This window comes from Rhinolophus sinicus, chromosome 1 (assembly GCF_057876585.1).
Source record: "Rhinolophus sinicus isolate RSI-liver-muscle chromosome 1, RSI-T2T, whole genome shotgun sequence".
Taxonomy (NCBI): Eukaryota; Metazoa; Chordata; class Mammalia; order Chiroptera; family Rhinolophidae; genus Rhinolophus; species Rhinolophus sinicus.
The window spans coordinates 91,830,590-91,849,173 of NC_142501.1; the positions used below are offsets into that span (position 1 = coordinate 91,830,590).

The 18,584-nt window shown below is 37.8% G+C and overlaps 1 protein-coding gene across 14 annotated transcripts in view; it reads left to right on the plus strand.

Moving 5' to 3' along the window:
• ERC1 (ELKS/RAB6-interacting/CAST family member 1) overlaps positions 1–18,584 on the plus strand; it is a 491,277-nt gene that overhangs the window by 418,241 nt on the left and 54,452 nt on the right. The window lies entirely within an intron of this gene.

An 18,584-nucleotide genomic window follows, 5' to 3' on the forward strand; every position in this document is an offset into this window, starting at 1 on the left:
AGGAGGATAACGAGGTAAGTTGTGGAAAGGCGCATATACTATGAAGATGGGAAGCTTTCCAAATGACTTTATCCTAAGGGTGTGAAAGAAGGTAAAATGCATACTACCAACCAAAAAGCTCTGGGTTAGAATGTTGCATGCCAGACACAGCTAAAGGTGAGAAAATTAGTGTACTAATTCTCTTTAGCCATACTACACCCTACAAGAGGAGTGACTGGTATCGTGAAGCACGTGGGGCCAGACAGTACTTGCATGTAGTTCACCAGGCTCCTCCTGGAAATGAACCTGCCTTTTCTCTTTTAGCGGAACATACAAACTAGGCATGCCTTAGCCGGAAGCACCTCCCCCACACACAGGAGAATGCACAGGACTGCGTTTTGGTCCGCTCTTTTTCCTAGCCAATCAAAAGAAACATGTTAATGTTATAGGAAACAAGGCCCATAGGTAACATTATCAGGAGACTGGAAAATGAACAAACCTTACAGCGATTTGTTCCTGAAGTTTACATTTTCTTTTCTCTCAGAGAATAACTGAGCAAGAGTTCAAATGCTACTGATTTTGTTTTTTTCAATTATTGCACTATTGATCTTACTGCATAAAATATTAATTGCCATTGGTTTAACACATTGTAGTTGCGATGAGCTGGTGATAGCTGGAGTTCCTATGATACAGTATTCCGAATTTTCTAAAATGAGTTATAAATAGCATTCTATCATAATGGTTGTACCTAAAGAAATGTACGAGTGATCCCTAAAATACAGCGGAAGTCTTGACTTGCTATCTAGCTTCCTTTACTTGTTTCCATGCTAATTCAACAGAGAACAGATTTTCTTTAAAAATTGTACTTTTGAAATTAATGATTTACCTTTTCAAACGTAAGAACATAAATACATGGCTTTTCTATAGGCTGAGGGGAGAGAGAAGGGATTCTCATTGTTTCTAAGTGGAAGTAACACTTGCTTCATTCTGTGTGTCTTAGGAAGGTTGCTTGACAGCAAATTCTTTCAAAGAAAGTTTCAATGACTAAATTTCTTTTATAGGGTATTTCTTTATAAAACTCAAGGTGGTTTCCTAAGGGAAAAAGTTCCTCAACATTCAGGAGAGTAATTTGAATTGAGTTTTCTTCTTTCTTGTTTTTCCCTTTCAGAATGTAGGCCCCCATGAGGCCAGGAACTTAAATATGTTTACTTTTGTGTTCCCATCATCTAGAATGATGCCTAGTATACAGTAGGCCCTCAGTAAATATACATAGAATTCCTGAAATGTGAAGAAGAAACAGTGACATTTACATTGTAACCAACAGCCTAGAATTAGCTGTTAGCTTGAATATCAGCATTACTAGTACAAGAAAGGGAAGTTTTGAAAGCAGAGCTAGGGTCTAGAAACAAAAGACCTGTAGAGAAAGGTTGAGGATTTAAAGTCATAATTCAGTCATAGAAAAAATACCCTCAAGGTCTGTCCATGTTGTCACAAATGGCAGGATTTCCTTCATTTTTTTGGCTGAATTATATTCCATTGTGTGTATTTACCACATTTTTTCATCTGTTCATCCATCAATGGACACTTAGGTTGTTTTCATGTTCTGGCTATTAGAAATTATGCTGCAGTGAACATTGGGGTGCAGATATCTTTTTGAGAGAGTGATTTTGTTTCCTTTAGCTATATCCCTAGAAGTGGCATTGCTGGGTCATAAGGTAGTTCTGTTTTTACTTTTTGGAGGAGCCTTCACACTGTTTTCCATAGTGGCTGCATCAGGTTATATTCCTACCAGCAGTACACAAGGGTTCCTTTTTCTTCATCCTCACCAACACTGACCTCTTGTCTCTTTAATAATAGCCATTAGCAACACCCTTTTAAAGCATAAAATACAGCAATTCTGTTATGGTCTCCTTTTTATTATTATTCAATTTATTTAAATTAAAAAAAGACAAAAAAACGCTTCACCCATTTCTCCCAGCCCACCACCCCCAGCACCCCCTGCCTCTGGCAACCACCAATCTGTTCTCTGTATCTATGAGCTTGGTTTGCTTTGGCTTTTTGGTGTTCTTTTTTAGGTACCACATATAAAACATATTGTATGGTATTTGTCTTTCTCTGTCTGACTTATTTCACTTAGCATAATACCATCAAGGTCCACCCATGTTGTCACAAATTGCAGGATTTCATTCTTTTATATGGCTGAATAACATTCCATTGAATGTATACCACAATTTCTGTATCCATTCATCCATTGATGGACACTTAGGTTGTTTCCATGGCTGTTTTAAGTAATGCTGCAATGACCATGGTGGTGTATATATCTTTTCTAGTTAGTGTTTCCAGTTTCTATGTATGAATACTCACAAGTGGAGTTGCTGGATCATATGGTAGTTGTAGTTTCAATCTTTTGAGGACACTTGTTATTGTTTTCCATAGTGTCTGCACCAGTTTACATTTCTACCAACAGTGTGTACAAGGGTTCCATTTTCTTCACGTCCTCTCCCACACGTTTTGTTTCTAGCCTTCTTGATAATAGCCAACCTAACAGGTGTGAATTGATATCTTACTGTGATTTTTGTTTGCATTTCCCTGATGAGTAGTGATGTAAAACATCTTTTCATGTACCTGTTGGCCATCTTCTTTGGAAAAATGTCTATTCGATCTTCTGCTCATTTTTAAATCAGATAGTTTGGTTTTTTGGCTATTGAGTTATATAAATTATATATATATATATATGTATATGTATATATATGTATATATATATATATATATATATATATATATATATATATATATATATGTATATATTAGATATGAGCCCCTTATCAGATACATGATTTGCAAATATTTTCTGCCATTCAGTAGATTACCTTTTCATTCTGTTAATGGTTTCCCTCGCTGTACAGAAGCTTCCTAGTTGAATATCATCCCACTTGTTTATTTTTTCTTTTGTTGCCTTTGCTTTTAGTGTGAAATCCAAAACTCATCACCAAGACCCATATCAGGGAGCTTACTGACTATGTTTTCTTCTAGGAGTTTTAAGATTTCAGGTCTTAGCTTTAAGTCTTTAATCCATTTTAAGTTCATTTTTTTGTGTGTGGTATGAAATAGTGGTCCAGTATCATTCTTCGGCATGTGGCTGTCCAGTTTTCCCAACATGATTTATTGAAGAAACTTTTTCTTCCACATTGCATATTCTTGGCTTCTTTGTCATAAATTAATTGACCATATATGTGTGAGTTTATTTCTGGGTGCTCTATTTGTTTTCATTGATCTATGTGGCTACTTTTATGCCAGTACCATACTGTTTGAATTCGTATAGCTTTGTAGTATAGTTTGACATCCAGCTTAATTCTTCTTTCTCAAGATTATTTTGGCTGTTTGGGGTCTTTTATGGTTCCATACAAATTTTAAAGGTTTTTTTTCTTTTATTACTGTGAAAAATGCCATTGGAATTTTGATAGGGTTTGCACTGAATCTGTAGATTGCTCTGGGTAGTATGGACATTTTAACTATTAATTGTTCCACTCTGAGCACAGGATGTCTTTTTCCATTTTGGGGTCTTCTTCAATTTCTTTCATTAGTGTCTTGTGGTTTTCAGTATACAGGTCTTTCACCTCCTTGGCTAAAATTTCTCTCTGTAGGTATTTTATTCTTTTTGATTCAATTTTCAGTGGGATTATTTTCTTTTTCTTTTTTTTTTCAAATTTTATTTTATTAAATTTATTGGGGTGACAATTGTTAGTAAAATTACATAGACTTCAGGTGTACAATTCTGTATTACATCATCTATAAATCCCATTGTGTGTTCATCACCCAGAGTCAGTTCTTCCATCACCATGTATTTGATCCCCCTTACCCTCATCTCCCACCCCCCACCCCCCTTACCCTCTGGTAACCACTAAACTATTGTCTGTGTCTAGGGATTGTTTTCTTAATTTCTGTTTCTGATAGTTCATTATTAGTGTATAGAAATGCAACAGATTTTTATGTCTTGGTTTTGTATCCTGCAACTTTACTGGATTTGTTTATTCTCACATTTTTTTAGTGGAGTTCTTAGGGTTTTCTATACATGTCAACTGCCAATAGTGACTTCTTCCTTTCTCATTTAGATGCCTTTTATTTCTTTTTCTAGCCTAATTGCTCTGGCTAGGACTTTTAATACTATGTTGAATAAAAGTTACAAAAGTCGGCATCCTTATCTCGTTCCTAACTTAGAGGAAAAGCTTTCATCTTTTCACTGTTGAGTATGATATTAGCAGTGGGTTTGTCATATATGGCTTTTATTATGTGAGGTGTTTTCTCTCTCTATCCACTTTGTTGAGAGTTTTTATCACAAATGGATGTTGAATTTTGTCAAATATTTTTTCTGCATCTATTGAAATGATAATATAGTTTCATCCTTTATTTTGATAATGTGATGTATCACATTGACTAATTTGCAGATGTTGAAACATCCTTGCATCCCTGGAATAAATCCCACTGGACTATGGTATATGATGCTTTTATTGTATTGTTGAATTTGGTTTGCTAATATTTTATTGAGGAATTTTGCATGTATGTTCATCAAGGATATTGACCTGTAATTTTCTTGTGGCATCCTTGTACAGTTTTTGTATCAGGGTAATGCTGGCCTTGTAAAATGATTTTGGAAGAGTTCCCTTTTCTTCTGTTTTTTGGAAGACTTTGAGAAGGATTGGTATTAATTCTTCTTTGAATGTTTGATAGAATTCACCAGTGAAACCTTCTTATCCTGAATTTTTGTTTGTTGGGAGTTTTTTTATTACTGATTCAGTCTTCTTACTTGTAATTCGTCTATTCAGATTTTCTATTTCATCATGATTCAGTCCTGGTAGGTTGTATGTTTCTAGGAATTTACCCATTTCATCTAAGTTGTCTAATTTGTTGGCATATAATTGTTTATAATTGTTCAGAGTAGTCTCTTATGATTCTTTGTATGTCTGTGGTATCAGTTATAACATCTTCTCCTTCATTTCTGGTTTTATTTATTTGAGATTTTTATTTTTCTTGCTGAGTCTAGCTAAAGGATTGTCAATTTTATCTTTTCAAAGAAACAGTTTTTAATTTCATTGATCTTTTCTGTTGTCTTTTTAGTCTCTATTTCATTTATTTCTGCTCTAATCTTTGTTTTCTTTCCTTCTACTTACTTTGGGCTTCATGAGGTAGTTGTTTATTTGAGATCTTTATTGTTTCTTAAGATAGGCATTTATCACTATGAATTTACTTTTAGAACTGCTTTTGCTGCATCCCATAAATTTTGGCTTATTACATTTCCATGTTCATTTGTCTCAAGGTATTTTTTGATTTTCCCATTACCAACACTCTTTTAGAGCATAGAAAACAACTATTCTTTTATCTTCTTTTTTAAAAAATAGTTTATTTATATGAGAGTTTGAAAAGAGGAGTTGTTTCTCGTTCTAAAGTTTTTCAAGGCAGTTAGAGACAATACGCCTGACAGCCTGACTATCTCACGCAGGAAAATAGGAGAGACCCATGGCGCCTAAAGGAGGCTCGCTGTAATGTTCCCTTTTTCCTGTCTTACTTCTTTTCCTCGGAAGTAAACAAGCTAAAACTGGTTTTGATGTTTTAAAGAAAAGTAAACACTGAAGTATCCCTTGTGATTCTTTACTCAGCCATCTGCTACAATAGTGTGTCTTAAGCTGAGCTGATGATATACATACCCCATAGGTCAACAGTAACTCACTAACTCACAGCCTGGGGAAATGCCAGAGCGTCTTACGAGTAGAACCTCAAGAAGCTTTTATTTCAATCTTTAAAGCCAAGTAAGAAACTTTTTATTTTCTTTCTATTCATTTGGCTATTAATCTCTTTTTTTGCTTTGGAATAACGTATTGCTGCTTAGACTGGAACAGGGTTAGGATTCTTTGCTGCCAGGAATTATTTCTTTCAAATCTGTACTTCTGTTGTATAAAGGGTACATGGATCGTTTTGGTAAGGCACTTGTGCTAGATTGAGAGTGAGAGTACTTATTGGTATGAGGGTGTTGCTACATCTCCTGTGGGCATAATAATGTTTTCCTGCAATAGCGGATGGTATTCTCTTCTGCTTTCTGCTTTCTGCTTTCTTGTCTTTCCCCTGAAACTTATAGCTATCCTTGATAAACAGAGCAGAGAAACAAACATTCTGCACCAGCATTCTTACCATCCTCGTGAAGCTCTGAATTCACTAAAATGAGAGGTTCCAGTCATCTGTACCTATTCACTCTTACTTCATAGCAAGGAGTGGAACAGAAAAAGAATTGTTTACAAAAATGGTCATTCCTCTGTGGACACAGGTCTCATGTACATTATTCCTCCTTGATGTGTTTTTGGCTTTCAGAAATGTCTGTGGGACAGTGTTGATGTACTTACATTACTTGGACAGAGCTTTTATTAATAGCTTTTAGCACAACCTTTCAACTGCCAACGTTGTTTTTCTCTAACAGATTTAGTATTAGGATCAACTATCATTTTTCTGGTCCTAATGCATTGAGCTATTAAATTCCTCATGGTTCAGCTATGTCCAGTTTTCTCTTTCACATGAATTATCCAAGAAAAATGTACACGGCTGTTTGACATAATAAAAAGCATTGAATGAACATCAGAGACTTCACGTAATTCATTAACCTCTTAGAACCTCAGTTTATTCATCTCTAGAATGAGTGTGATTATAACTGTAGTGAATGTGAAAGTAGTTTATAAAACCATAATTTTCCGTACAAATAATGGGTGTCATTTGCTAACCTGTGTATAGTCAACATTCACTTCTATAGAGCTTTTGCATGGTATCTAACACACAGATTCTTAGTTTTTAGTTTGGGAAATGTTTTTCACAGATAAGCCAGAAAAATGCTGATGGGAACAAGGTGTAGTTGTTTGACACCAAATTTTTGTATTTTTAGGGTTAGTCTCTTTAAAAATCAACATTCTCTAAAACCTACATTTTTTTTCTAACTCACAGAAATTTCCAGAATTGTAGGATATTTGCTCTAGGCTACAGGTTTTGTTAAATTTAAACTGCAGTGGTCCCCCTTTATCTGCAGGTTCGCTCTCTGTGCTTCAGTTACCCTGGTCAACTGCAGTCTGATATTACATGGAAAATTCCAGAAATAAACAATTCATAGGTTTTAAATTGTACATTCTGAGTAGTGTGATGAAATCTAGCACCATCCCACTTTGTCCTGCCTGAGACATAATTAGCCCTTAGTCTAGCATCTCCACAAGATATTCACATAACTTTTATTCCTTTACATCATTAGAATTTTTACAGTATCATTATTACAGTATATCATTATTTTATTACAGTATATTGTTATAATTATTCTTTTTTACTAGTTATTGTTAATATCTTACTGTGCCTAATTTATAAATTAAACTTTCATCATTCACATGTATGAATAGGAAAAAACATAGTATATGTCGGGTTCGGTACTATCTGAAACCACAGGTAGTACCGAACCATATATATACTATGGTTTTGGAACATATCCCCTTCAGATAAGGGGAGGACCACTGTACAATTATATTGTATGGTTTGTGGACTATAACGGTTCGTATAATAAGGTATAATAATGCATACTACTTCATATTTGAAAGCCCTGTCAACAGGGCTTTCTATCAACACAATGATAGAAATAGGACGCTGCTTTGATTCCCTAGTTATAATCATGCCTAAACACTTTGCCCCAATTTTCCTCCATGTTTTGTGTACCGTTGTACTTCTGAATTCAATTTATCATTCTTTTGTCTTACAGAATTTAAAATGGTTTGTGACTGGACCACATTCTATCTTCCACCTTTTTCTTTTTCTTTTAATATAACTCCCATTTTACTTTGTTCCAGAGGATAGTTTTGCTTTAGACCTTAAGGACTTAGATCCTTGAATGGGCTTTGGCACAGGTTGTGTGGCTGCACCTGCAGGTCTAAATGGGGGTGGGGCTGTTTGGTCCTCCTGGGCTGCAGGAGATGATTTCTGACTGCCTTACTGTGAACGGCACGACTCAGGCAGTGCTATACTTTCACTCACAGCTTGAGAAGCACAAGGTGTCCAAGACCCTTGCTTCAGAAATGTCCTGCCACCTGCAGCTTCTGCTGTTCCCCTGAAAATAAGACCTACCCGGACAATCAGCTCTAATGTGTCTTTTGGAGCAAAAATTAATATAAGACCCGGTATTATATTATATTACATTATTATATTGTATTAAAGACCGGGTCTTGTAGTAAAATAAGACTGGGTCTGATATTAATTTTTATTCCAAAAGACACATTAGAGCTGATTGTCTGGCTAGGTTTTATTTTCAGGGAAACACGGTACTACACTCCAAATGATGAAGGTCTTTTGTTTTTCAACTACAGTTGACATTCAATATGATGTTATCTCAGGTGTATAGTATAGTGGTTAGACATTTATATAATTTATGAAGTGATCCCCCTGATAAATCTAACACCCACCTGGTACCACACAGAGTTATTACAATATTATTGACTATATTTTTTATGTTGTACTTTACATCCCTGTGACTATTTTATAAATGCCAATTTGTACTTCTTAATCCCTTCATCTATTTTTCCCAGCCCCTCAGCCCCCCTCCCTTCTGACATCCATCAGTTTGTTCTCTGTACAAATAATGAACGTCTTAACGGCCTTGTCCTTGGGCACACATCATGCAAGTTGATGGAATGAATAAGCTGCACACAGCCACAGCCCTTTTTGTCATGACAGCTATTTCTTCTTTTCTTGGTCATCTTGGAAGTGAGGACCAAAGAGCTCCACGTTTTTCTTATAAAAACGTTTTTCTGCTGTAGAAGTATTATAATTGATGGGATTCCTTCAAGATGTCTGCTTTTACCTTCCTAATGGCTCACGAGGACATTTAGGCCCCCAGGAGTTACAACACAGGTATTCCAGGTAAATTCATATATTTTATGCCCAACTAGGATTTCTCTGATAACTGGTCACCAGCCTAAAAATATCTCAAACCACCTTTCACCCCGCCTGTCTAAAAGCCCAGACAGTCTTCAGAATTGGATGACCATCAAGATAGCGTCATTCCCAGTCCTACTGCGGAAGTAGACATGACAGGAGTTGGCCTCGCTGTATCTCCTTGACTTATACGATGTGTAATCAAACAATATGGTGAATGTTTTAATTTTTTTTAATTATTATAGTAAAAAACACATTGCCATTAATCCCCCTTAAAATACTCCCCCTCACTTCGAACACACTTATCCGATTGTTCTTGCCACTTTCTGAAGCAGTTCTGGAAGTCCTCTTTCGTGTCTTTAGTTGCACTGCCATGACTGCCTTGATGTCCTGAATCGATTCAAAACGTTTACTTATCATGGTCATTTTGATTTTGGGGAAGAGTCAGAAGTCACACGATGCCAGATCCAGTGAATTAGGTGGATGAGGATACACTGTAATGTTTTTATTTGACAGAAATTGCCGTATACCAGAAGCGATGTGTGACACGAAGCGTTGTCATGATGGAGGATGATTTACGGCACACTTTAAAACACACCTTCTCTCAATCAGAGCTCACACCAGACTGACTGCACCAAACAAGTTGAAACTTGTCACACACTGTTACTAAGGTTCTATGTGCCACTTCCTGTATTGAAGATCCCTGCCTTTCCATTGTATGACACTCGACAACAGCATTCATCATATTTTTTTATCACAATGGCAAGGCTCCATGTCACATCGCTTCTGATACAGAAATTTCTATCAAATGAAAAACAGTACGTGTGTCCTCATCCACCTTATTCACTGGATCTGTCACCGTGCAACTTCTGGCTCTTCCCCAAAGTCAAAATGGTTCAGGACATCGAGGCAGCCACGACAGCGCAAATAAAGGCACTCAGGAAAGAGGACTTCCAGAACTGCTTCAGAAAGTGGCAAGAACGATGGGATAAGTGTGTTCAAAGCGAAGGTGAGTATTCTGAGGGGGATTAATGGCAATGTGTCTTTTACTGTAATAATTTTTTTTATTTAAACATTCACTGTAGTTTTTTATCACACCTCGTATACCCTCTCTTCTCGCTACCTGTCAGAATTTACACATACTATACATTACTACATAGGACTTCCTTTGTGTGAGACAGAGATGCCTTCATGCATGTCCAAGCTTTCACGTAAGGTATGTAATAAATTGGGAGGAGGAGGATTTGTAGTCAACACTAATCATTTAACTTGGAAAATAGACAAGGAAAAGAATTGTCTATAATAATAGACATAATCTACCCTAATCGCACCACTCATGCAATCTCAGTTAATACTCTGTTGTGTCCCAGTTGACTGTTATTGTTTCTCTTGTGTGGTGTTGTCCTAGTTGTGATGCATGGACGTTAGTGTACCTATAGGTTCCTACCTTTTTTAAATGTAATATTACATCCCATCTATGTAACTGAAGATACATATTTTCTTTTTTGTCCCCTATAAAGCAATTATATTATTTTTATGGCCTTTTAACTTGGTGGTAAGTGGCGTGCTTTGTCTTTAGACCTACTCGGTAGCTGTGTAATTTCCCAAAAAGCACTTAAGCTCTTCTCTAAGTGTCAGGTTCCTCATTTGTTAAATGGCAATAATAAAACCTCCAGCAAAGATTATTGTGAGGATTAAATTGAAAATGTATCTGATGCACTTAGCCCTTTGCCTGGCACATAGGAAATGCTCAGTAAATGGCTGTGGCAGTGCCACTGATGCTGGTTGTGATAAAACCCTAGAACATTTGTGAGATCTGTTGATGCTACTGCTTACTTTGTAGATTTCTCCTCTCTCCTAATTAGTAACACTCCTCTAATTACACAAATAATGCACAATCCTAGTAATTAATTCTTCCTGCAGCAAAAGAAATTAATCTTTTCTGAATCTCTGACTGAATTGTTAGTAAACTCACCAGTACTGCCTGAGCAACAATAAAGATACCACCCCAAGGTATCAAGGCATGGGAGGTGACCCACAAATGTTAAGACGGACCTAAGTACCTTTAAGAAGCACCCTGTGGTGGCAAGTGACTTTTCTTCTGACCTGAGGATGATTTTTAGTCAATGAAAGAAGCAGAAGCCAGCACCTCTGCACTGTGGTTCTAAATAATTGTTGACAGGCTTGGTGACTACATGAGCTCAGTGGAGGCAGGTACCCCTTAGGTTACATGAGTAAGTTGTAAGTAGTTTGGGCAAGAGGCCTTTTTCTTTGTGTATTTTTAAGACATCATTTCTAGTGTTCCACAGGAACGTCCTCTGTAGTTTCTGCTGAATGATTTAAGGTGACAGTGTCCTGTGACTCACTTGACTTATTTCTTAGGCTGAAAATTACAGTGTTTTCAACATCTCTGGAACATATGCTCTCAAATCCATGAGTTTTATCTTAATGACTATGAGCATTTGCCTAATGCGGAAGAGTTATCGTCCTCGTATTTGTAGTATTATTTATGATTTAGACATTCTTCCTGGACAATAAAACTATCCTCACACTTAGTGCAAAAAAATTCTTCATAACTTAATTGTTTTTCACCGTCCTCTGGAAAATACAGAGACTCAACCGAGCTCAATAAATATTTGTTGAGTTTTACCCTAAAGAAAAGTTTCATGTATTTTATTTCAAGTTTCATACATTGGTAGTAGGTTAACCTATAATCTGACACCATTTCTGTATAGCAGTTTATCAGTTTCCCAGACTAATCTTAGCTGCAGTCAATATCTAGTGCTCCTTCTAGAATATATCAAATTTCTTCCCCACACCGCCCAGGTAACATATGATAGGACCTCCTTTTAATACCAGTTTTGGAAGAAGGCCTAACACTTGTCTATTCTATCACATTTTTATTTTATAGAGTTATGTTTTGGAGTATCTGATTTGACTCACATTTTATCTGAACTGTTAAACACCAGTCTTGTTATGCTAGGGTTCTACAGTACTCCTTTGATTAACTTGTCCTCAGCTCCTCACTGATTTGTTATTTTCTATACATTCTCTCTGTCTTTAAGATTACTATCTGTTTTGCGTTAAAGAAATATTTTCTTGGACACAAAAATGCATCATTAACCAAAACAAAAGAGCTGCTCTCCCTTGATGTGTCTTCCTTCTTCTTCCTGATCCCGCGATGACGAGGCTAAAGTTTCCAGCTGGATCTGGGAGTCAGCATTTCTGGGATAAATTAAATGAGCACACGTGATTGAGGTGTAGCTGGGCTGTACCACTGTCTTCCTATTATGCTAGGAGATCAAAGCAGAGCGCAAATTGAGGCTTAGTCTTTAAAATATTTAAAACAGATGGCTGGTGAAAATTTAGGTTTTAAGGCAAACCCCTTGTTAGCAAAATTTCATTTCTTTTCATTGAAATATAGTCAACAGTGAACATGTACCACTCTTTCTTACTCAATTTCAAGACTAGAATCACAAACTTTTTGCATGAGGAAGGATTTGGCAAACCTAGAAAGCTTTTAGACTATATGGGTTCCTTTTCATGTGAATATAAAATAAGTTATTCAAATTTTATAAAATAAGTTATTCAAAATGCCTTTGGTGTTTTTGATATTAAATGAAAACATCTTAAATGTTTAAGTTCTCATAGTCATTTTGCTGGTGGGTCACTATTTTAAACGTAGTATTCATGTTCTTATCTCTTCCAAAAGTTGAACAAGAATGTTTATCCCTAACTTCGTGTTTTAGCAAACTGAAAAGCACATTTTCCACACTCCCTATCATTGACATCTGGGTCCTAAGTTCACAAAGAATAATTCCAACTGTGATTTAAAGTTTTTGTTGTTTGATTTAAAACCGACTGAAGTGAGAATATTACCTCAAAAAATATTTATTGGTGGGCTGGCCTGGTGGCTCAGGCGGTTGGAGCTCCATGCTCCTAACTCCAAAGGCTGCCGGTTCGATTCCCACATGGGCCAGTGGGCTCTCAACCACAAGGTTGCCAGTTCGACTCCCACAAGGGATGGTGGCCTGCGCCCCCTGCAACTAACAACGGCAACTGGAACCTGGAGCTGAGCTGCGCCCTCCACAACTAAGACTGAAAGGACAACAACTTGAAGCTGAACGGCACCCTCCACAACTAAGATTGAAAGGACAACAACTTGACTTGGAAAGAAATTATATGTATTTGTTGGGAGTTTACCATGTACCTACACCACACTAGGTATATGGATTAAAGTACATGAGTCAAGACCCTAAACAACAGATTTTCTCCCACAGAAAAAATTATACAAGGTGCAATAGAAAACCCCGGTCTCCACGAGAGACTCAAGGGTTCACAGAGGAGGTGATACTTGAGCTGCCTCTTGAAGGAGCAATAGGCATTTGCCAAGTAGATATAATTTTAGACATTAGCAGAGATAACGAAGTATTATAAACGTTAGAGCAAATTTGGTATAATCTTGGTAGTTCACTGTGGATAGTACCTAGAGTGTATATATGAATTATCTATTTCTATTTAACACATTACTGCAAAACTTGGCAGCATAATCAAACAATAAACTTTTGTTATGTCGATGGTTTCTCTGGGTCAGGAATTCAGGAACTTCTTAGCCCGGTAGTTATTACTTGGAGCCTCTTATAGTCAAGATATCATTTGGGACTGCAGTTACCACCAGCTTGACTAGGGATAGAGCGTCTGATTCCAAGATGGCTCACACACAGCTCATTGGCTCTGGGCAGCAACCTGCAGTTCCTCACCTAGCAGCCCTCCCCACAAGCCTGCGGGAATGTCCTGACACAGCATCTGACTTCACCCCAAGGAGGAGGTTATGATGTCTTTTATGACCTAGAATCAGAAGTTGAATATCATCACCGCATTCTGTTCCTTAGAAGCGAGTCACTAAGACCGTCCCACATTTGATGGGACAGGGTGTCTTAGACTCTACCTTTGAAGAGAGGAACGTCAGAGAATTTGTGGACTCATTTTAAAACCACCACAGTGTGTCAGGGCTGACCAGAGGTGGCTAGAGGCTGGGTGACAAGCCTGGAGGCTGGTGCAGTCACAACAGATAGAGCATGAGGACCTTAGTATGCCACTACAGTCTCTAGAGGATGGACAGAAAGGGGAGAATACTGGAAAGAAGGTCAGTTAAGAGCTTTCTTTGTCCTGGGGAATAGTGCTGTGGGCCTGAATGGGTGCCATAATGGAAGAGTCTGACAAGCGGGGATGTATTTATTATCAAGGAGCTCTGGTTCTTCTAAGTCTCCTTTGGTTTAGAAAATAGAGAACACAATCTAAAAGCCCAGTTATAGTTCAGAAAGTTAACTTGCCCACAGGAACTATTTAGATAAGAAGCAATGAAGTAAAGCCTGCGTATTCTGTAATTGGTCAAGCTGAGAAGCATCAAGCTGTGCTGCCCGGACACAAAGTACTTAACTCCGAACCATATGTACAAGTCACGTTAGCTCTCTGTTCCTTGATTTTTTCATTTAGAAGGTGGGGCAAGGAGAAGAGAGTAGGCGACCGAGATGATCTCCACAATTCCTTCCGTCTTTTATGGTCTGTACTCAAAATGAGTACAGGATGCTGTTTTGATCCAATTCGTGATGTATACTTGTTTAATCTTGAGGATGAGTCAATAGAAACATTTGACCTAGTCACAAATATTTAAATCAGGTTATACCAATGTGAACGAATTTCACTGAATATTTCCTGGAACTAACCCTAAGTTAATTCAGTTTAATTTCTTTATCAGTTTTCCATACATGTAGCCAAAAATGTCTAACATTTTCAGTATTCTTATTTTATTGAATCATTTTAATATGAATTCTTTTCCATATTTAAATTTTATAAAGATTTTATTTATCAATAGGGTTTTTTGTCTATATGAAATTTTTTTTTTAATTTATTTGTTAAATTTATTGGGGTGACAATTGTTAGTAAAATTACATAGATTTCACACACATAGGATTTATAGCTGATGTAATACAGAATTGTACACCTGAAATTTTACTAATTATAACTTTCTGCAACTGTGAATTTTCTTTTTATGCCTACTGCCAAATCCACTTTTCTATTTAGCCAGTGTTTTATTTTGTGTTGATAATTACTATCCATACAAGTAATATTCGTTAAGTTGAATTTTTTATAAAACAATAATTATTACTTATTTCTTAACTAATCTGTGAGAAACTTACAATAATTTCCTCTCTACTATTATAATTAACCTGATAACTGGAATTGGTCTGTTACAGGGATGGATTGGCAAACGTTTTTGTAAAGGTCCAGGTAGTAAATATTTTATGCTTTGTGAACTGTACACTCTGTCAAAACTATTAGGCTCTGCTGTTGTTGTGTGAAAGCAGCCACAGATGATATGTAAATGAGTGAATGTGACTATGATTGTATATAACTTTATTTATGGGCCCTGAAAGTTAATTTTCATATAATTTATACATATCACCAAATACTCTTCTTCTGATTATTTTTTCAACCATTTGGAAATGTAAAAAACGTTCTTAGCTGATGGATTATACAAAAACAGGCAGCGGTGCTGGATTTGACCCATGAACTGTAATTCACCAGCCTCTGGTCTATTGTACTGCTTATCCCATTCTTCTTTGTGCTTCTCGTCACTTCGCATACCATTATCTAACCACCCATAGTCACTGAATATGAAGCTAAGTGCAAATGACAGGGTTCAGATGTCCGCAGGGCCAGAATGTCAACTGTACTGACCAAGAATAACTTCTGTTTTACCTGTGCTCAGATCCTTATAAGGATGAGCATTTTTCTATTTCACAGATGGTGAAATACATTCTTGGAAATAACAATAGTTAATAATTATTGAAGAAGCTTACTGTGTGATGGACATACTGATTATTACAATCCCATAAAATACACTGTCCCCAAAGTGACTAGTCCTAGGTCTCGTAGCTGGAATGTTGCAGACCCTGGAATTAAGCCAGACAGTCTCTCTCCAGAGCCCGTGCCCTTCACTACTGCTCTGCACTGCTCTGGAGTTCTCACTGCTTCACAGTCATCAAAACAGTGCGAGGATCTGATGGCATGTGACGTAAGTGATACTGCTCTGTCTGGTGAGGGCAGCCCCTGGGGCCAAAAGCCTTTCTCATCCAGTGTCTGAAACGGGGTCCCCAGTAATAACATGACTACCAGCCAAGGCCTGCATGCTCACGACTAGTGTTTGAACGAGTCGGTCCTGTCCATGGTCCTGGGTATGGCCACAGCCAGCCGCATTGCCTTCCCTGGCACAAAGAATAGAGACCACTGCGTCTGCTCAAATTGTAGTGCTGTAGGGGGTGAGGTGCCACCACAGCTTTTGCCAGAGAAATATTCAAGTAAATAAAATTCTTAGTTAAGGTCATAAGATGCAGCAGACCTCCTAAGTTAATTTAATTCCATGACTAACAAAATGTTTCATGGAGGAAGTAACTAACATGGGAGCACATAAGGCAAGCCACCAGGCAAACAACGGTGCTTTCCTAGGAGGGCCAAGTTGGAAGTGCTCCAAAGAGACGAGGATGCAGGAGTTCTAGTTCAGAAGAGCCTGGCCTCTGCCCGCGAGACCACGTCCTGTGTGTGTGTGTATGTACATGTACGTACGTGTGTGTGTGTTTTAAGTAGCATGTGAACCTGATGCCTTATTCACAAACACAGAAATAAAAGATCAGGGACGTGGGCATGTTAATGAAATGAGGCGAAGCTTAAAATCTTCAGGTACATCAGAGGTTCAGCACTGAACTTACAAGATAGTCTGAGGCACACGTCAGCCTTAGGATGGCTTTGCAAAATTCTTTGAAGTGTTTCACCTGGGAAGTGATGTGTGGACAGTTTATTAGATAGATAAATAACGAAGTTTAGCAGACCAGATGGCAGGAGATCTTCTTGCTTAGATAAATGAGATTGCAGAGGCTTTGCTTCCTGTTGATGATCTGAGAAAGGCGCTCTATTTCTGGTCGTCAGTAGCATCTCATATATAAGATTATAGCTGCTGAAGCCCACAAGGCAAGTAACTGTGCAGAATCCCCCAAACTGTGTGGTGCATGTATCTGGGCATATTCGTCAAAGCGTGGAGAGAGCTAGTCCTCCTGTTAGTCGCTGTTACAGTCTATGACACCAAAAGTATACTCCCTGGAAAGAGACCAAAGAAAAGCACTGATAACATGAACAGGTTAACATGGTGATGAAGAAAAGGTATATTTTTGCATTCTCTTGTCCCTTTTCTTCTTTGCTTGATCACTTGAGTTGGTTTCCATTTCATTCTGTTTCCTGTTTTCTAAACACCCATAGTATTAGGCATTCTGATTATATCAGAAACATGGTCTCTCTCCTTTGTATTTCCTCAATAAAACTGCTACAAAATTTGGACGTGGGTCCATTTGTATGGTAGCTTTGTACTACAAGGTGGGGCTAGAACCCGGTACATAAAACAAATATAAAGATTCTATACAAACTTAACTTTCTTTCTGCCACTATCAAGTTGCTTTACAACTATACTAGGAGCCACTTATTCTTTGTTGGATCATATAGCTTAGCAGGTATCAGTCTGGATGTGCCCCCATTTCTGGTTCCTGGGAACTTTCTTCCTTGGCCTGCCTGCCCCTTATCTTTTCACTTGCTATCACTCTGCTGTTTTTCTCTCAGGACTGGTAAGCTTTGTCAGAATGCTAGAATTTGCTCTTGCTGACCCTTCAGTTTGTCACATTCCAGTGGGACTGCTCCGCTGTGACCCTACACTTCAGAAGTGATCTTCGATTAGCACTTAAGGAGCCCTGTGTTAGATCACAGAGTCAGGGCACATGGGCCCTTCTTCCAGATACTGGGTTATGTATACACAAGGGTCTTGGCATGCCTTGAATTCCCCTGGCTATTCACTTATAACGTATAACAACAGTCAAAAGTTGTAGGATTTCTGGTATTTTTGTGCAGGGCCTCTTTTGTCATAGTCACTTTTATATCCTCAAATAAAGCTTTGTTTAATTATCAACGATGAGTAATATGGACATGTTGATGTCTATCAGAGTTTGTGTTATGCTGAGCAATTTCAACTTTCAGAGATCGGGAAGGGAGAGATTAATTCAGTGACTATTTGGGAAGTTTTAGTCTCAAATAAAGGAAATGGGTAGAAAAAAGTCTTCCTAATTTTTTTCCCAAATCTTTGTTTTTTCCACCCAAAGCCAAGGTAAAAGGGGTGATGTCTGGAAATGGTTAGTCCGTGGGATTTGTTCATGGTGTATAAAATATTCAGAAAGAATTTACTTTCTAAATATTTCCTGGTTGACTATGGCAGACATAAATCCAGGAAGGACAACTCAGAGCAGCCAAGGTCCCTCTTAAATTCTCAGATACATGACATTGTGGGGGGGGGGGAAGGTGAGGGGGAAGAGGTGACAGTGGCATAAAAGTAAAGATTCTTCACATGGGTAAGTCAGGAGGAGTGAGAAGAGGTGGTGAGGAAAGGAAGAGAAAATAGCGTGTGGCTATGAAGCAGAGCTGTGGGGTGGAGGTAGGGAGAGGACACCCATGCCTTTCCTAGAATCAGCTGCTGGCTCACTGAGAACCCAGCTTTATTTCACTTTATAGTAATGAGATGAAGACATTAAGGAGACACCCTTTGTTCCTCCTGTCCTGGCATGGCT